The sequence below is a fragment of the Lathyrus oleraceus genome, chromosome 3, assembly GCF_024323335.1.
Source record: "Lathyrus oleraceus cultivar Zhongwan6 chromosome 3, CAAS_Psat_ZW6_1.0, whole genome shotgun sequence".
Taxonomy (NCBI): Eukaryota; Viridiplantae; Streptophyta; class Magnoliopsida; order Fabales; family Fabaceae; genus Lathyrus; species Lathyrus oleraceus.
Genome location: NC_066581.1, coordinates 294,889,525 through 294,911,583, shown reverse-complemented (window position 1 = coordinate 294,911,583; position 22,059 = coordinate 294,889,525).

Sequence of the window (22,059 nt, the reverse complement as noted above, 5' to 3'; positions counted from 1 at the left end):
AGTCACACTTGATACATTAAACAGACTATCTATTCTAGGAATTTTATTAGACAAACATAATAAAGAAAAAGCCTTTTATTATTAATAAATAATTTGATACAAGTACCAAAAGTATTGGCCTTTAGGGCTTACACCAACAGTTGCCTCAACAAAGTCTGCAACATTATCTACTTCAGCAACAACCTCATGCGCTCCATCAATCACAATAAAAGAAGCTTGGAAAGAACTTGGATCCTATACCAAATTCTTATGGTAAATTGCTGAAGTCTTTGCTCAAAGGTGCCCTAGTGGAACTATAACCGAACGATCTTCCTCCTCGTCCATATCCTACAAGTTATGACAAGAATTCCCGATGTGAGCACAAAGTCCAAGACTTGATCGACAATAAGCAATTGACTTTCTAAAAAGGAGTCTCATTGGTGAAAAGTCACCCCTTATCTTTACAAGTGCAAGAACTTCAAGAAGTGTCTCATAAAATCGATGGATCGATAAGGAAGCTTGTCCCTAGAACCAATAGACATTATCATTGCCAATTGTAATTTCTTTTTTTCTAAGGGTTGTTTGTATTTAGAATTTATACTCGTTGATTAGTAATTCAAATAAAATGAGCATGCATGTTTTTGAGGTCAATCCATTTGTTTGCACTCTCTTATATGCGATCACTTACCATATATATAAAAAACAAAGCTTTTCCATTTCACTTTTTACCTCTTAAAAAATTTAAGAGGAGAATGACGTAATAAACAACCGAATTTATTGATGTATGCTTTAATAGTAAGACTGGGCTGACGGTGTAAGGCATTATTTCATTTTCCCAAACACTGGAGAAATAAGGAGTTAATCCGTAGTCAGCCCCCTCGAGCCAGAAGTTGGTGTTTCTTTTTCAATTTATAAAAACCCTTAAAATTAACCAGGGGAAGGGTAATTTCAATTAAGTCAATGATGAATTCTAGTCTCAAGAGAACCATTCCATAATCACATCAGTGAGAGGTTCAAGCAACATCTTCTTCCTCACACCATTCAACATCGAGGAAGCAATGAAGATAAAGCTAGCAATAACTAACATGGCAGTCATAACTTTTGAATTAAAAGCATAATCACACATGATTTGTTTCAAAAAGAGCTCGCTAATTCAAAAAAAGGAAACAACCAGAAATTTTTTAGGAAAAAGTTAGGGCATTATTTTTCAAAAAAAAATCCGGCTAAGTCAAAAACTAAAAAGGAGTTGACTTAGGCAAAAGTTAGGGCATCCCAATGGACCATAAATTCAAAAGAATTGGTCCATGCAAAAATAGGGATTAAAAAGTAAAAAAAAAACAAAAAACAAAAACAAGCTTGTAAGTGAAAGTAGGTGACTGCCACCTCAAGAATCGTATTAGTGTTTGAACCATTACATTTACCTCCATCATTATCTATCAAAATTCTCTTGTAGAGTAAATGCATTTTTTGAACTAATTCTATTTAGGAATGAAGATCATCAGGGAGAATGGGAGGGATAAAATTAAAAGTTGAGGCTTATATCTTTTGTTTCATAAACCGTGAACCAGACCACGTTATAACATTTAAACGTTCTAACTGAAGCTAGGTTCACTATGAAAGCATACTCAGCAAAATTTATGTTAAATTGAGTCCAATTTTTTTTAAATCATCACTAACCACATTTTAACATCTTCATTTGTGACAACCTCATGGCCAGATATTATCTGTATACACCATATCTGTTTTCCATAACAATTTTCGATTTTAAAAACTTGCATGAGCATGATGTTAGAATTACTTTTCAAAAAGAACATTTTTCTCACAAATCAATACTTAGCACCAAGGAAATATCAACAATGGTCTTATCAAGGGCACACCACTTCGATACATTCCTGACTAGGGGAAAGTCACCTAAGGATTCTTCCAATTAGGGGGAAATCCTTATGATTCTAGGGGCACATCATTTGAAGATCCTACTGATTAGAGGAGAAATATTTCAATATTTGACACACCTATGTCAAATAACATCTATGACCCTCATGATCAGAGGCATACCTTTCAAGACTCTTATACCGGGGCATACCAACTCAAGGGCATAGTGAGGACAATCACTCCAAAAAGTCATCTAATATGGGACGTACTTTTCAAAGATTCAAATACTTGGGAAATTCATATAAAGGTCATATCTTCAACATTGTGGGATCCAAGGACACTTCTCTGGATCCTACTAATCATGGACATACTTTTTAAGATTTATATACTAGGGCAATCCATATTAAAGTCATACTACAACATGATGGGATCCAAGTTCCTTTTCAGGAAATACCCTCCAAAGCTCAATCAATATGGGGCAGACCGCAACAAGGCTTGATCAAAAGAAACCACTCCAAAAAATGGTTCATCGGGGGCATATCATTCCAAGGGTCGATTATTTAAAGATGAATCTCTCCAAGGCTAATACAACGGCAAGCCGTCTTAAGCACATAGTAAAGACAAGCTTTTTCAAAACCTATATTGAGGAGAATCTCTTCAAATACCCCAACAGACTAGGGCAACTATAGGGTACTGCATGGACATGCCCTCTTAATACTTTCAAGAAGCATACAAGCTTTGTCATACATCAACAATTGTCAAGTTCGAAACGAGTATCGGAAAGTCATGTTGACGTAATACCCTACCATAGTGTAACAAACAACCTTGTTACATAAGCAACCTCTCTAAACCTTAACCGCCCATACCCCACTATAAGGGCACTAGTTAAAAGCATTCAAATCATCACATGAATCATCATCATGCATTAATCATGTCACTCAACTCTAGCATCTAATCATGCATATCATCTCATTCATCTAGCATATTCCCGAAACATGAATTTGGCCTCCTCAGAAAAGCCCAATCCTACTTGGAACCTCACAAAAGCCCAACCTTCATTGGCATTCAATACACTCATAAAGCCCAATTCTACTTGGCACCTCACAAAGCCCAATTTTACTTGGCACACCATAAAAGGTCGATACCTTATAAAAAGTCCAACATCCCTTGGCATTTACCCAAAAAGCCCAATCTTGTTTGGCACCCAACATTCTCAAAAGGCCCAAAGCCCATCTTCGTTAACAATTACAAAACATTGCCTTCAAAAGACACTTTCTGAACGTCCCGCTTAAAGAAACTAAGCCATATTTTTCGAAAGAATATATCATCCATCGATGAATCATCCACGAAATCGCATTCATGTATCATATCATGTGTAACATATCCATGAATGTGGAGCATTACACCATACAAACTATAAAAATGCATACATAACATAGCATGGCATAAACACATAACATAGATACATAGCATAGGCTAAGACTCAGGACTTAACATGAGAGTCTACATCAATCCCTAGCTAAATCGGTGATAGATCTCCGTCTAAGCTTCTCCCAACTCTTTTCTCACTGTACATCCCAGTAAGTCAATCTTAAGAACAACTCCCCAGTAAGTATCTTTGGAACTTATTATCCAAGCAGAAAATACTTAGTAACATTGTCCTCGGTATGCCCTAATGGTATATAATTCCTTCACCATATCCTTGCAAGGATATTTTAGGACTTTCCTCGAAACTTAATATCCTTAGGGAACCTCACCTGGAAGCCTATTCCCCAGTAGACAATCATCTTACGTGACACCAGTCTTCTCAAGTAGAGACATTGAGTTCTTCTATCAATCTTCTTTTTACTCAGTTGTTCTCAAAGAACTCCTTAGCATAAGTTCTTGCTCTAGTATTATCCATGATAATATCCTATTTATGGTTCTTACACCATTGTTCACTTTGATTCTTACACCATTGTCATTTAGCCACTTCGGTTCTTACACCGTTATCATTCAGTCACTTCGGTTCTTACATCATTGTCATCCAGTCACTTTGATTCTTACACCATCGTCAAACCTTCACTTCGGTTCTTACACCATTTGTTTTTTCACTTAGGTTCTTACACCATTTGTCATCTTATTTTACGGTTCTTATACCACTATTATTTCTTTTAGTTCTTTCAGGTCTTACATCAATTTTGTTATAATGAGTTATCGGTTCCTATACCGATGAAGATTGAATTCTCAATCCCCAACTATATAGGTACAATTCCCCAAGCAAGAACGCTTATTGGTCTTCCCTGATAAGTAACATCTCCACAAAGCCTTTTCAATAAAGGACTTACCCAATAAACTCACTCATCGTGAGTCGTCAAAGGAATCTATCCAGTAGTCGGCCATCCTAAATGATCGTTATTAACTATTGAGTGAGTCTTCACCTCTCATATCTCTAGCTTATTAACCTATCCCACACACGGGACACGTTCCATATACCAGGTTTATCAATGGATTTTACCAAGTAGTTTTATCAAAGGAATTTTATTAGAGGGGTTTAATCAAGGGGTTTTCATTAGAGCATTATCCACCAAGGGTTCACCAGGGTTTTACCAAGAAGTTTCAACAAAGTGTTATTATTAAGGGGTTTCATCATGGACTTATCAAAAGGCTTCACCAGAGATTTCTATCAAAGGGTTCTGCCATAATTTTATCAAGGGATTTTATCAAAAGGGTTTTATCAAGGGATTTTATCAAAAGGGCTTATCAGGAATGTCATCGAAAGATTCCATCAAGGGGTTCTGCCAGAATTTTACCAAGGGGTTTTATCCAGAGTGATCAGGGTATTAGTAGAGTACTACCCGACTCCCGTAAAATGATCAGATGATCATGGGAATCGTATGCAAGTTTCACCCATAAGGGTTAAAATTGATCAAAAAGGGTTTCATCAAGAGGTTCTATCAAATGTTTCATTAGGGATTTCATTCGATTTTTATCAGAGGGGTTTCATTAGGGTTTTATCAAAGGGTTCAACCAGGGTTTCACCAAGGATTTTATTAGGGGTTTCATCAAAGGATTCTATCAAGGGGTTCCATCAAGGGGTTTCACCAGATTTCTATCAAGGGATTTCATCAAAAGGGTTTTATCAAGGTTTTCATCTAGGGATTCTATCCGAAATTTCATCAAAGGGTTCCATCAAGGGGGTTTGCTAGAACATTATCAAGGGGTTTCACCAGAGTATCACCAGAGGGATCTCAGACAGAGTGATTATGATATCACTAAAGTCTTACCCGACTCTAGTGACATGATCGAATGATCATATGAATCATAGGCAAGTGTCACCCGGAGAGGTTGAAATTGATCATCAGGGAATTAGTCGAGGGGTTCCATCAGGGATTTGTCAAAAGGGTTTCATCAAGGTCTTATCATCAGGGGTTCCATCAGAAGTTGTATCAGGGGTTTCATCAAGAGTTTTGCAAGGGATTTTATTAAGAGTTTCATCAGGGGTAATGCTGTTTTATTTTGAATAAATAGAATAGTCTAGTTGGTTTCAAAAGGAGTACAAAGAGTTACTAGGGGAGAGTCATGAGTTTGAGTCTCACATGTGTCACTTAGTGCCTTTTCCTTTTTATTTGTTTTCTCTTTACTTCTAATTTTTCTATTTTATTTTTAAATCATAAAAAATCACAAAAATAATATTTTTTATATTTTTAAAAAATAATTAATTGAGATAATTTTAGAGATAATATGGGATAAAGTTATCAGATAAAACCTCAGGGTTTTAAGGGATAAAAATTTATTGGATAACTATGGGGTGATTCAGGGATAACTTTAGGATTATTTTTGGGACAATAAATAGGGATAAATTTTTAGGATTTTAGGGATAAAATATTAGGGATAAGGGATATAACACTTGAGTTTATATAATTATCCTTTTAATTTATTTTCTTAAATAAGTTAACAATTATATTTTTACAAATAATTAATTTGGATAATATTAGAGATAATATGGGATAATTTTATGGGATAAAACCTTAGGATTTTAAGGGATAAAAATTTATGTGATAACTACGGGATGATTTAGGGATAACTTTGGGATAATTTTTGGGACAATAGATAGGGATAAATTTTTAAGGTTTTAGGGATAATGGATATAAAACCTGAGTTTATATAATTACCCTTTTAATTTATTTTCTTAAATAAATTAGTAATTATATTATTACAAATAATTAAATGGGATAAAACTCTATAACAATTTTTAGAGATAAAAAAACAAGGGACGAATCAAGGGACAAAGATCAGGGATAAGGAATATGATCTTTGAGATTATATAATTAAACTTTTAATATGTTTGTTAAAATAACTATATATATAGTATCAAAATAGTTAGATTTTTTTCAATCAATCAAAAGGGATATAATGTCATATAAATATATAATATTTATTTTCATAAATAAATAGAGTATTATATTTTTTTTAATCAATAATGGAGATAATCATGGGATAAATCTCTAAGGAAATTTTAGGGTTTAAGGGATAAATAATTAGGGATAAGGGATATAATACTTGGGTTTATATAATTACCTTTTAATTTGTTTTCTCAAACAATCAACCAACCAACATATTTTAAGACGAACTACGTGGCTCTGATCCTTCAATAAATTTGAGGTACGTAGGCATAAAGTTGTAAGACTCTAACGAGTACAATAATCAAAAAACATTTTTAAGTTTTTCTTTCTCAATTAATCAATTTTATTTTAAATAATAAAATATTTTTCAATAAATAGATAAATAATTAACAAATAATAAATAATAAAGCAAACATATCAAGGACACACTAACCTTAAAATTAGAGGAGGATCTCATTGAGTACAATGGAGGTAAATGGTGCCTAACACCTTCCCCTTACTTAACCGACTCCTGAACCCCGTATCTCACCTTTAGTTAATAGGTTTTATCATTATTTCCTTGTTCCTTAGGAACGAATAAAGGATGACAACGACTTTGTCATGTTTCCAGCCGCGACAAACATGTTAAAGTGTAAGACTTTGTGTCCTTATATTCTAATGAGGAAAGAGTTGCGAACTTTCAATGAAAAATTGGTCTTTCGATTAATTGACACAAGCAAGATGTAATTCTGGAACCTTGTTCCGAAGAGGAGAGAGTTAACATGTCTCTCGTGGGTGGTTCACTCATTATGTCTTTCTATTTTCATCTTTGCGTTATTTTTTATTTGGTGGTTTTAATCCCTTTTACAGAGTTTGATGCTGAAGTAATATGAACCACCAACGTCGCCATGTCTGATATTACACCTAACGTATGGAGTATTATTAGGGCCTTTGAAATTTCATGTCGCTGGCTCGAAGTTACTCCTTCTGTGGAGATATTTTTTTCTTTATTTAATGTCAGGATGATGCTTACCAATGGTTGGGCAACTCTTTTTATCCTTTTGGGGGAGAAAATATTGAGGCCCTACGCTAACCCCTATCTTGATTGAAAAGATAAGTTTGTCAGAGTCAGAGGGAGAGATAGCGCTTTGATGGTTACACTTGGGGCGATAGATGCTCCTCGCTCCCCCTTTTCATGGGCGAGTGAATTGAAGGTTTCCTCAAGATTCTTCCCTGATGACCTTAACCCCTTCGAGCGGGAGGTGGTTCAGGAGCTGCAGGCTTTCAGTACATGTACTCCCATACCTTGATCTTGTTTGACCTAAAAGGAGACAATTGTGGGATAAACAGCTATCTAGATGAGTCAATTGTCGACCTACCCCTAAATATTTTCCTAACCAAATTATTCTATTGTCTTTTACTTAGGTGAAATTGCAGTGCTCCCTCTAGCCGGGAGGAATGAGTGGTTGGCGAGGATATTGGTTAAAAACCAACCAGTTATTTCATCTCGGTTGACCAAGTTCCAAATGGGACTTTGAAATGTGTTATGGATTGCCCGGTCCCAGAGGAAAATTGATCAAAGTCTCTTAACTGATGGGAATGCTCTTCCCAAAACTCAAGAGGAGAGCAATTACCAGCTCCCTAGGATGACAGGGGGAAAATTAAGAATATTAGGAATGGTCATCGCCCTTTCTAATCCCTCTAAAGGTAAATTTTGTTTGACACCATCAAGTATACTGAGGACCATCATCCTTTCCCAAAGGATTGTTGGAACAAGATTTGTTCATATCCATTGGGTTTTGATGATAACAAATTACTTAAAGAACAAATGAGTATACTAACATATATTCAAGCGTGTAGGATCACAAGCTCAGTATTCAACTCTAAATAGACCCTATTAAAAGCACATGTGAAGAAGAAAAGTATCACATATTCTGGAAGATCAAAATCTGATGACTCTAAAGGATCAGATTCTGAATGAGGTGTTTCTGCCTCTGAAGGTTCAGACTTTGATCATAATGTTCCAGCCTCTGGTGACAACTTAGACTATGAAGGTTAAAGGTGTCTATGATTCGTACTTTGTACCAAAAGCATACCAGTCTTATCAAAGCACCATATTTCTGGAGAGAGTCAACTAGGGTTTTGTTTTACAAGGCTCAATGAATGGTGATGTAACCTCTTAAGTATGCTCTACCTTTTGGTAGATACCTAGTACTTAGAAAGGTGTTGTGAACAATGCCTTTATTCAATGGACAATGTTTTTAACTAGATACATCCTCCAACATCCCTCTTGGCATGCTTATTCAGGAAGTTAGCTCTAATGCTCTACCCTACGAAAACTCTTTCTATGCCTCTATAAAAGGAAGTTGGAGATTTGAAGGAAGGTTAGAACAACACAATATCAGAACATATTGAGCATAACTTTGAGATTTTATTTATAATTGTTATTGCATAAGATCTTAAGATTTCTTATCTTTGTATATCTTAGAAATCTTAAGTGTTAAGAACCTTTGTTGTTGTTGTTGTATAACTACAATACTTATGATTGTGTATCAAAGTATAGTTGTTATCTTTTTTATTAAATTGTTTGTTTAAAGTAGAGTAAGTCTCTTGCTAGTTTGCTTGAGCAAAGGAAGTCTCTTGCTTGTGTGCTTGATTAGTGAAGTCTCTTTTTAGTGTTATTGAGCGGAAGTCTCTTGCTAGGTTGCTTGAGCAGAAGTATCTTTCTGGATTGATTGAGTAGTGAAGTTTCTTTCTGGTTTGATTGAGCAAAGTTGTAATCAAAATTTATTATAGTAAAAATATCTTGTTGAGGAAAGGGGACTAGACTACTCTCAATTAAGGAGAGGAACTAGGATAAATCTTTGTGTGTTGCTTTACTTATTATTTCTGATACTTAATCTTTCTGCTGCCATTATCAACTCTAACATCATACTATTGATAACACCAAATTACACTATTATTTTGACTCATTTCATACTTGTTTTATTATCGTTTTACCTCAATTCCCAGTGTTATGTGGGTATTTTGTCTGCATTTGGGGTATTTGACCATATAGGAGCCATGTGCGAAGAAACAAAGCAGTTCAGATGCAAAACGAAGAAAATGGGAAATTACACACAAGGTGACCTACATGGTAATTACCATGGAGAAGGCCATATTAGAAATGATGTGTCCCAAACACCAACGAGCGGATTGACCCACTATTCCACATGTTGGTAAGATGGTGTTCGCCATATTGACATGATGTTTTCCATCCTTTGGGAAGGCAATGCGGTTAAAAAATGGATTTTCTTGGTCTCCCACTCACCCCATGTACTCCGACATTTTCTCCCACGACTGAAGAACCACCCCACTTGACATTTTGGACTTTGGAACATTATAAATAGGCTTTAAGCTTCATTTTCCAAGGCATCCAAACTTATCACAATCTTAAGCACTAGAATTACCGATCAAAAGTTATAACTCGTCACACCAAGGGGTTATAACACCAGAGAGCATCGAGTTTGTACCAAGTTTGGAGCACTTTATTTTCCCATATTTTAATCTTTCCACCATTTATATTCCTTTACAAGTCTTCAGCAATTTATTATGTACCAGATTCAAGCCTCCGTTTGGAGCAGGTTTTTATCATATTTCACATTTTATTACCGCTTTATTTGTTTATTCGCACTCTATTTACCTTGCTCCACACTACTTCTTTTATTTCCAAATCTTATTTATCGCACCATATTGGTTTAAACTACTTTTCCGCAAACTTATGTTTTCATGTTTGTCATAAGCATGTCCAGCTAATTTATTGATGTTGGGATGTGAGGACCGTCACTTGACGATACTCTAACTGTTGTTTCTTTAGGATTTCGATTGTGGATTGTTTTGGTTTTAATATAATCTTTCTGAACTCAATTAAATCGGTCACTATGAAAGTAGAGTCGTGAAAACATAGGGTAAGATCGAAAGTCGTCTGATATTAAAGAATAAGATTGGTTTGTTTTTTATTAATGAATACCGCGAAAGCACTTTGTTAATTAAATAGGAAAGTCTAATATTTCTAGAAGGAGGTTCTAAAACTATTTGCAGACGCATTTGTAGGTTTAGGATCTGGTTACCAGAGCGAAAGCCTGGAACCCTTTTCAGTTAAATTTTCCAATCAAAATTACTTTTCAGCTAAGTAAAGAATCTGATTTCTTTAAATAGGATTTACTACTTTAACGCATTAAGCGCCAGTCATACGTGATAGTGGAAGGTATAAATTAGAGAGTCAAATCCAGTTCAGAATATGCGAAAGCGACAATTCCTGTTCAATTACATTATTTTCAAAGTAGAAAATATTTCTCCGTATAGCGATCCTATTTAGAATCAATCAAGAGTATTATTATTTGATGAGAGAGATATCCCGGTATTATTTGCCTGAATTTATTAAAGTTATTTATTTTCACCTCTCCTTTGCTTAATTCATTCGCCTTAGATAAACACCGTAGCAACTAGAATAGATAGATTGACAGTTAGGTCTCTCTGGCATGCACTAATGAATAAATTGTACCCCGAGGCATGCACACTCATTGAGGACATAGCTCAAAACCATTACCAATGGGGTACAAAGCGTGTACAAGTAGAGAAGAAATAGACTAAAGGAGGTATATACGAGGTTAGAAACTTTGATCATATGAACACCAAAATGACGCCCTAACCTAGAAAGTCGAAAGCTTAGTCATAAACCCTACAGCTACCGTAGCTGTAGTGCAACCCAAATGCAAAATCTATGGAACACCAGGACATGTGACTACCGAGTGCAGTCTATTAGTCGAAACAAACCTAGAGCAGGCCAACTATGCCCAAGGAAACCCCTATTCGAATACTTATAACCCTGGATGGAGGAATCACACAAACTTCTCTTATAAGAACAACAACTCTACTTTTTCCCAAAAATCTTCTCCTCAAAGACCAGCAGGTTTCCAAGCCCAGAGACCCTCACAATCGATACAAACTACACCTCAGAAGTCAAACCTTCAGAAGATCATGGAAGATTTTATCACGACTCAAACTCGACAGAATAAAGAATTCATGAACCAAAACGTCCATATTAATGAACTGATTTCGCAATTAGGAAACAAGGTTGATTCTGTGGTAACCCACAACAAGATGCTGGAAACCAAAATCTCTCAAGTAGCACAACAACAAGCTGCTCAGGCTACACCAGGAGGATTATTCCCTAGACAATCTCAACCTAATCCTAAAGGCCATGCTAACGCCATTTCATTGCAAAGTGGAACTCAATACGATGGGCCTAAATTTTCAGAACCACCAAAAGAAAATGTTGTGACTACCTCGAACGAACGAAAAGAGGAATCCGCAAAACCTGAAAAATAAAGAAAGAATGATATTAACGATAAGGAGGAAGTGAATAATAATGCAAAATAATGCAAAAACATTACAATGGACCATTACGTTTTGGGCAAACATCCGTTTATTAATGCGAAAACATCCGTTTATCAATGATGCAAATAATGCAAAATGAAACACATGAGGTGGCCCTTACAATGGACCATTACATTTTGGGCAAAACGTATGGCTTTCATGCAAACAGAATTAACAAATAGAAATATTACTCTTCACGCAGAGTGACAGTGATGATCTTTTCGGCTTTCCAGTTCTGGATCTCCATTCCTGGTACGCACGGTTTTATCCACGAGTCGAGCTCGCAGTCACTATCAGTCTCTTCACCCACGACACAGATATGGCCTGGACCACTGCCTGCAGCAAAACCAAGACCACCACCATTGTTGATGAATACACAACCATTAGTTGCCTTCCTTCTGGGATCTCCACCTCCCCTAGAACCACCAGGACCATGGTTGGAATTACCCTCTTGACTATTACCATTATTGGCAAACGAAGCCAGCTCAAGCTTCTCCACCTTCTCGGTGAGTGCTTTCTACCCCAGGGCGAACTCTTGCATGTCGTTGATCAACTCACTCATCTTCTCTTTCAGCTCGAGAAAGTCAGCGTTGGATGGATCCATCAGTTTGGGCTTGTTGCGTCTGGTAAAGTATCTGGGCGGACGAGTTACGTGCAGAGGGATGACTCTGCGTGCGCGAGCAATGATTCCTGGGATAATTGAACACGTTAGAAACCGACACCTGCAAAATAGAGGACAAGTTATTATGATTCATGCATGAACGCAATGTCTATCCATATGAGGAACATTCTGTCCTTCGATCTTGGCTTCATTGAGACGGATAATAATTCGACAACAACATTCTGACATCAATCATCCGGCTTTACCATACAGAACAGAAAGTTGTGAGGATGTCTCTCAACCAGAATCTCAATCAAGAATGTACCTTGCATATGGATAAACATGAGTTAGATGCGGCTGAATGCAAAATGGGAATGATGCGGATGCATGAATGCAATGCATAGTGCCATCCTCCAAGACATCTGAACACCAACTGTACTGGAATCCGGTCTCAGAACTGATCACAACCATCCAAGGGACTAAGTAACCACAAATCCAACTCGGGGGGTCCTAAATAAACGGAACCGGAGGATACATCACCATCATCACAGGAAAGTCACTGAACGGATAGCAACAAGATCATCTGACCAAGTAACCCCAAATCTGACCCGGGGGATCCGAAATAAACGGAACCCGCTAATAAAAACCACGGACAGAACTCCGGCGTGTTAGAAATAAATATCCATAAATCCAACTTATAAATAGAAACTCAGATCACGAACCGAACCAAAGTCACCATCAAAGAGTCACCAACAGGACCTGTACCTGTAGGAACCAAACCCCTCCCCTCACGGGTGAATTCTAATAAGGTCATCCTAAGGCGGATAATCGGTCTCGATAATCAGACGAGATACTCAACGGGTTTGCCCTTTCGGGTGTGTCGTGCAGCTCTCATAAGATCATCTAAACCAAAGATCCGGGAAAGAACGGTCACCGAAGTCAACAGCTCAAAAGAGATAACCCAACCAGAGTGGAAACTCCACAAGGAAGAGCTCTCTCAAAAGAACCTCGTCCGACTGTGGTATGTCACGTCGCAACAACATGTTGATCCAACATGTGAGGCAACATGAGACCACGCTAATCCTAGGTGTATACTCGAGCTTTGGGTTTTAGCCCCACTCAGAACACCCACCCCCAAATCAGAGAAAGCACACCTGTCTAGAATCTAGCACAGTGATAACACGATGCATGCAAACATATATGAAAATATACATACAATCACAGTATAATAATCACAAATGCGATAAATAAAGCAGTAAAAGCAACCCAAACTACCCTAAAAACTACGCTAAAGAGCGCTAGGATTGGCTCGCTTAGGGAAGATGGACCAGCAAGAGGTCAACTTCAGTCCCCAGCAGAGTCGCCAGCTGTCGCAACGCGAAAAACAACCGGCGGGGAAAATACAGAGCCGCCACCGACGCTATTCATCCTATGACGGAAAGGGAGCGCATGACTAACCTAAGAAAGGGAAAGGAACGGTCTTACGACCAAAGATTACAAGGTACGGGAGTCGGTTACGCAAGGGGAAGGTGTTAGCACCCCTCACGTCCTCCGTACTCAATGGGATCCACGCTCAAAAGATAGCTCAAAGGAAAGGAAAAGGTTGCTGCTAATAAACTGCTCAAAGAAACTGCACAAACTGGAACGATAAACAGGTGGGGAAGAGAAAGAAAACGGAGGAAGTGGACTCAGCAGGATGTCGCATCCTGGGCCTACGTAGTTTGTCAGAAACAAACATCAGAGTCAACGTAGTTCGGGAAAGGGAGACATGCTCGCTAAGACATCGCATCTTATGCCTACGTATCTTCTCTATCTAGAGGAGAATCAGAGCACTCGTAGCTCGGCTAACGCACGCTGAAACAAGACACCAAAAAGGGACGCTGAGACGTCAAAATACACTCAAAAGGAAACAGAATGCCAATACATGGACTTACTTCCGACTCCTAACAACAACAAACAAAAGGAAACAGAATGCCAATACATGGACTTACATCCGACTCCTAACAACAACAAACAAAAGGAAACAGAACGCCAATACATGGACTTACATCCGACTCCCAACAATAGCAAACAAAAGGAAACAGAATGCCAATACATGGACTTACATCCGACTCCCAACAATAACAAACGCTAACCAGCGAACACCAAAGAAAAAGGTTATCAAAATGAACCCCAACAAAGTAACCAGATATCTAGGGAATAAGCTCCCGATATGTACAACCAATCACCACAAATGAACCCCAAATATGAACCCTAATATGAACCCCGAGTAATAACAACCATCACAAATGAACCCCGAAGATGAACCCCAAAGATGAACCCCAATACGAATAACAATCGTCACAAATGAACCCCGAAGATGAACCCCAATATGAACCCCAAGTAATAACAACCGTCACAAATGAGCCCCAAAGATGAACCCCAAATGAACCCCAAGTAATAACAGAAGAAATCCCCCAAAGTATGAACATGCAACACACACGCGCTGAACCAACGGGTACTCACACCAGAGAAAACCAACAAAGGGTGAACAAACAGAGACTCAAAGAAAAAAAAGGCGAACACACACAAAACCAAAACAACAACAAAAAAAAAAGGTGCCCGGAGAGATTGCTCACAACCTCTTGCCTACGTATCTCATCTGGTATGAGAATCAGGGCGACGTAGTTCCCCTTACCAGGGGTAAAACACTCTCCTAACCAGAGACCAGGGAAACAACAAACTAATAGGGAGACTGAAACTCGAGCCTAATAGTTGTCATGCAATCAATATCCCTAAGTCGAGGTCTCTAACAAGAATTTGACTCATCCTGAACGCGAGTCAACTCAAGTCTAAACTCTACATACGTTCAACTTCCTCAGAAGTTAATCATACGACTCCTACAGAAAAGGAGATGAGAAGAGGAAAGCAAATAACCACAGCAACACAAGTGAACAAGCATCACACACTATATCCATACAAGAGGCTCAAACAATGGGTGGGCTTTAGTCAAGAGGGGTCATATCAACCTCGACAAACAAGCCAAACTGTAAGGGGTAATCTGTAGCTCTTAACCACTAACATTGAACGTCAGGGTGAGCAGATCAAAATGGTAATGAGGATGAGACCTCATGCTCTTAACCCCGGCCAGGGTGAGCTCATGACACAGAAAGCGTGGGGATCCAAAAAGTGGGATCCTTTTCCACTTGACAGACTCTGGACAAAAGATCTGGGGCACATGTTCAGAAGCATCAGCACGTAGTGCGAGCATAATGAACGACAACTTGAATAACGGGGGATTGGCTACTAATCCCTTTTATCCGTCAATTGCCTCTTCTCTTGGAGGTCTTATCAAATAACACATGCCTCTTCTTGGAGGTCTTTGGGCACAATTTTAAACAAACACAAACAGAGCCTCTGAAGGAGGACTTGCCAACAAAATGCCTGCCAAAAAGGTGACAGGACTTCAGACTACATGGATTAAGAAGCTAACTACCTGAGTGGTGCGTCAACCACAATCCAATGCTCAAGCAAGAGCTAAAGCAAGCAAGCAACTAAGGTACCTGTACAAAGACTAAACAGTCAGTACTTAAGTCATACAACCAGAAGACAAGCAATGAAACCCTCTAACAGTTACACAATCCAATGCATAAGTGCCCTAGCACTCAAACAAGCTCATGAGCTCACCACATCAATCAAAACCCTACAAAACAAAAATAAGTCATAACTCAATGCATTTGTATCTCACAAGGTGAGAACAAACCCAATCATCAATGATGAGTACCCACCTGAAACAACAAAACAAAGTTAGTTTATGTACAAGACTCAAAACCTAACCAAATGACCAATCCAGGACCCATCCTTTTGCACATCACACATTCAAACACTCCCTCCAATGTCCTCAAAAGGACCAGCATCAAATCAATAATCAAGTGCCTCAAATGGTATATGTAATGGAATAACCAAAAACATGCACAAAATGAACTTCCAACTTAGAAAATTCATATCAAATCAGAAATGCATGCAATGACTTTGGGATTTTTTGTATGAGTTCCTTATGCCATGAATGTTCAATATGAAAAATATCAAGTCCAGAATGATGCAAATTCTATGTGAACAAAAATGCACCAATTCAATGTCAAAAATGTGACACAAATTGTCACATTTTTCTCTATGTGTCAAAAATGATGATAACATGTGAGAAAAAATCCAAACCAGTGACCAATAATTCATGCCATGTATGAATATCATGTATGCAAAAGAGTGGATCAAAAAGTTCAAAAATGAGGATTTCACAATGCATTGAATGCAATAGGTCAATTTGGCACAACATTGATTCAAAAATTCACACATAAAAATCCAGACATCAAAAATTCTTGAAATCAACACCATAAAAAAGTAGACATCAATATAAAACTATGAAAAAAAATGGGACTCATTTGGACAATTTTTGTATTTTTTATGAATTAAACAAACTGATCAAAATAATTGGATTATGAAATGGAAATGGAGGGAAATAAAATGTTTGAATTAATCTCAGAAAAATCATGAACCACACGATCTGGCGCGCATCTAAGATCCACGGCTCACATTCAAACTGATGAAACTCAGCGTTTCATTTATCCAGTAACACGTACAGTCACCATTCAACGCGTGTGTGGCTTCAGTCAAAGCATTCTCCACCAATCAACCTTCCACGCATGAGGCCACATGGCGCCCAATCACCAAACCCTAGCCATTAATACAGACGCCGGAGCTCAGCTCCGGTCGTCTTCTCCGACGTACTCCCGGTGGCTCCCACGGAGGCACCAACACAAAATTTTCCAGAAATTCCCCAGGCTTACATCATTCCACTCGTTTTCCAACGCTGGTTCCAAATATCACCTTGGATTATCCTAATTCTCCCTAGGTTTTGCAAATTGAAGAGAGAAAGTTTTGAGATCCAAACTTTCAGTCAACACCACGTCCTCAATTCTCACTCAAACTCAAATCTAATCATATATTCGTGACCTACGCATCAAGATCTACAGTTCTATGACCTAAAAGCAGCAAAAGGAGAGAGTGAAATTTGAGTCACCTTGAATTGGAGATCTCTGAAAACGCGTCCTCACGAGCTCAGCTGCTCCAGATCAACTTCTATGAACTTCCTTTGAAGCTTTGTGCAAAAATGAATGGATGAAACCTCTTGAATGCACCTCAATTTCCAAATTCCATCATCATGATAATGCACATGAACTGCTCGAAATCTTGATGACTTGCACCAAACAATGGATGATTCTTGCTCAGTGAAGCATGAGGATCAAGAATATGCAATGATCTTTGAGGTTTGTGTGAAGAAAATGAAGAATCGAAGAGAGAGAAATTTGAGAGAGTTTCTTCAATTCTGATCTGAAATGGTTGTTATGGCAGTTATGATTAGGGTTTCACTATTTATACTTCATGCTAATGACAATGCTAATCATCTTTTCCATCCACTAATCATGATTAGTGAGTTATGAAACAAATTACAAAAATGCAAAATGAGCTCACATGGCCATAATACACGTGTTCATCCCCATGCTAGGACTTTAATCCACTCAAGAACAACCAAGGGTCATGATTTGAATATTATTTTGCTTGCATCTTAAGCCAAGAATGAATGGTGAGGATTTGCTCCAATTTGAACATGTGTGAAATAATGTGAATTTTGACCATGATTCCTTTGCACAATTAAGTCAAATGATGTCATTTTGAGATGCCTTGAACATTAGAAGCATTTTGCAAAAAGAATGAACCAAATTGAAGCATTATATCAAAAGTTATGCCATTTTGAATTTCCATGCACACCTTGTGATCAAATGACCATAACTCCTCAACCATCCATCATATGGACATGAATTAGGACTTTTTGGAAAGGGGAGACAAAGATCTACAACTTTCATGTTCACAAAAAATCCATTTGAAACATCTTTGATATTGAAAATTCAAGTTGAAAGTGGACCAAAAACTTGCCAAATTTGGAAACTTTGAATTATAGGTCACTTTCCATTTTTAGTAACTTTCGCCATGACCTTTGAATCTTCAAGATGGATGTTTAGAATGAAGCATAGACCCCCTTTTGAACATGATTGAGGTGTCTCAACTCATTTCCCCACCTCATAGCCCTCACTTGACTGCACAGTTGACTTTTGGTCCTCAGATGACCTTGAAATGTCTTGATGATTTTGAACCTCTACCACTTGGTGAAATTGCTTCAAAATGAAACCCTAGCTCATGTAATCTCCTTATAATAATCATGTGATCCTCATCCCAAGAAAATACCTCATCTCTTTGAGAAACCCCAGTTGGAAGAATTGCATTGATTAGGGTTGACGAGAGGTCACAACCCTAATCCAGATGAACTTGAGGATGAACTCTGACACCCTTGATGATGATAGAACCATGATGATGGTGATATATCCTTGCAGATAAGATGATGCTCAAAACCTTTGAATAATCAAGAAACCCTAATTGGAGCCCATACCCTCAGATGGTTGATGATCAATTCATAGAGAACCTTAGGCTTGAATCACCTAAATTCCCCATCTTTTGAAAAGACTTTGGAGGATGACCTTCTCATTTTCATATGAGATGCAAAATGCAATGCCTAATGCCCTAAAACATGAAATGCAATGCCACATACTAGTCTCAAGAAGAGGAGGGCAAATTTTGAGGTGTTACAGTGTTCTAGGAAGACATGTCATAGACAAAGCATTATTGGATTTAGGAGAAAGCGTAAGTTTGATGCCTTTAGCAGTTTGTGAAAGACTAGACCTAGGAGACATGCAACCAACTAGGACGTCCCTTCAAATGGTTGATCGATCGGTTAAGTCCCCGATAAGTATATTAGAAGATATCCCAGTTAGAATCGGACAACTCTATATCCCTACTAACTTTGTCATAATGGATATTAAAGAGGATGAAGAAATCCTTATCCTTCTAGGCAGACCATTCTTATCAACTGCTGGAGACATAATAGATGTAAAAAGAGGAAAGATGACTTTCGAAGCAGGTGATGAGAAGGTAGAGTTTATCCTATTGGTCGGTCATCAATTCTACTAGTTTTCTAACACTCATCCGGCATTAATTCACGAAGTCGGTAACACTTTATTTTACTTTTTATTATTTTGTCAAGTAAATTGAATGTTCACATTTATGTTCGCGTTTGGTTATTATCTTTGTTTTTTGTTAATGTATTACTTTTTATGCCTTCTTTTGGTAGTTCTGTTGGTTTTCAGGTGCAAGCAAGAATGCCCAAAGACTCGTCAAGGGAATCGAGCATTCCGGGCTCACGGGGAAGAAGTTTTGAAGATACAGTGGCCCTGACACGGCCGCCCGTGTCACCTGACACGACCCGTGTCAGGGGAAGGATAAAAGAGGAGGTTGTGGAAGAAAAAAGGGGGCTGACACAGGTACCCATGTCAGCAAGCCTTGCATGTGCGTGTTGGGAAATCAGCAGCAGTAAGCCAACACGGACGACCGTGTTGCCTGACACGGCCAGTGTTGGCTTGGACGCCTCATCTTCTAATTTTATCGAATATTTGGAATTGCTGATCCCGAAGGGCATTTTGGGTATTTTCTACATCGATTAATTGATCAGTGACTATCTAGGGTACTTTTTGGAGAATGAGAAGGGGGACCCTTTTTGCACGAGAAAGATTGGTATGATTAAGATTGGGGCGATCAAGAGTTTCGGAGAACGAAGGTCCTTCAAGAGCGAATGTGATTAAAGATCAACGAAATCCCCATTTTCTTGTAATGTCTAATTTAAATGTTGTATTTTCTTTGAATAATATGAGCGGCTAAACCCCCCAATGCCAGGGGGTGTCCCTGATTTGATCGTGTAATGACTTTGAATTCTTAATTCCCTCAATGTTACGTTTGTTGTTCAATAGAAATTGTGCAATGTTTTTAATGCTTTCGTTATCAGAAAAATAAGGATTGTTATATGGTTAACAATTTATGGGATTGAAATTGTTAAGGTTTTTGCACAATTAAACTGTAGTAGATATCACCTAGGACTAGGGATACCCTATGGTTACTAGTTATATCTTGTTATTTCAAAAAGCTTTGTTTCATCATAATTCCCTAAGGACTTAGAGATTAGAATGAATGACAAAAGGTTTCCCTCTAAGGTTTTAGGAGGAAACAAGTTTAAGATCTGGTAATTGAATATTTGAACTAGTTGAGGAGATATACATTCAAGGTCATTGCAGGAGATAATCACACACCGTCCTTGGAAAAATTTATAATTTATGTAAAAGTTGTATTTTGCATTCTGTCTAATTAAATCATAGTGCGGATTTATTCCAAACCTTCAAACTACTGTTTTGTTTAATTGAATCATAATTCAAACTAATATTACTGCGCAGTCCTCGAGATCGATCTTTAGGAAACGTCCCTATTATTACTACATTGGCAAAATAGTACACTTGTTATTTTCCTAATCAAGTTTTTGGCACTGTTGCCGGAGATTGCCAAATATAAAGTTTAAGTTTAGTTTAATTGAAATTTTATTGCTCTGCAACTAAAATTTATTCTATGTTCCTTTAGTTATTTATTTCGATCATTATCAACTCATTTATGTTTGATATTTGTATGCGAGGTAAGGCCTCAGCTGATTTTCCTTTTGACGCAGAAATCGAAAGAACTTTGCGTGCAAGACTCAGACAAGCTAGATTAGCAAGACTGGAATCGGAAGAAGAACAACTTTCCATTCATTCAGGTTCATATTCAGGTTCAGAGAGAGAGATCGAAATAATGGGGGAGAACCCACTGCCACCATAAAGACTGTTGAATGACTACAGAGGCGCAAATGCACCAACCAGAAGATTAACAATTGTCAACCAACCGGTGAATGTGGATAATTTCCAGCTACATCCAAGTACTATTAATCAACTTGAAAGAAAGCATTTCACTGGAAAGGTAAATGAAGATGCAAACAAGCATTTGCAGAGATTTCTGACCATGAGCAACACTCTCAAAATCAATGGTTACATAGAGGTAGCTAAGAAGTTAAGAATGTTCCCGTTCACCTTAGTGGAAGAAGCTGAAGAATGGTTCTATTCTCTCTCATCCGGTAGCATTACATCATGGGAAGAGATAGAAAAGGCTTTCCTGAATGAGTATTTTCCAGCGTCGGTGTTTTTGAGAAAAAGGTATGAAATCCTGAATTTTAAGCAGAATGATGGGGAATCTTTGGGAGATGCCTACAAGAGATTCAAAAGGGTCATGATAGCCTGCCCAACTCATAATATGCATCCAACAGAACAGATGCAGATGTTTGTAAATGGTCTCAAAATAAAGACCAAATAGTTTATTGATACCGTAGCCGGTGGCTCAACTAATTTCTCAACAACCACCGGTATCAAAAAGATCACTGAAGCAATTGCGGATAATGAGCACTTGGAGTTGTACGACAGATGTGTAAGTAAATCGGACGGAGTTATAGATTTGAAGCTAGAAACTAATAGAATCCGTATAGAAGATACTGTCACTGTCGAAGTCGAAAAGAAGCTGAAAGCGATGAATATAGGTACCCAACAGGTAGCTCAAGTCCAACCTGCTCCTCTCGTCTGTTGTGAGATTTGTAATGGACCACACCAAATAGTGTATTGTTTTGTAACTCCTCAACAAGTTGAGGAAATAATTTTTTTGAAGCAGATCAATCCCTATTCCAACACGCATAATCCTAATTGGAAGAATCATCCTAATGTCTCATGGAAAGATCAGAAAGGGAACGCTCCTCAACAAGGTCAAGGTTAATATGAAACTCAATATCAACAACAACAGCAACAACAAGCCCCTAAGAAAGCAAATTGGGAGATT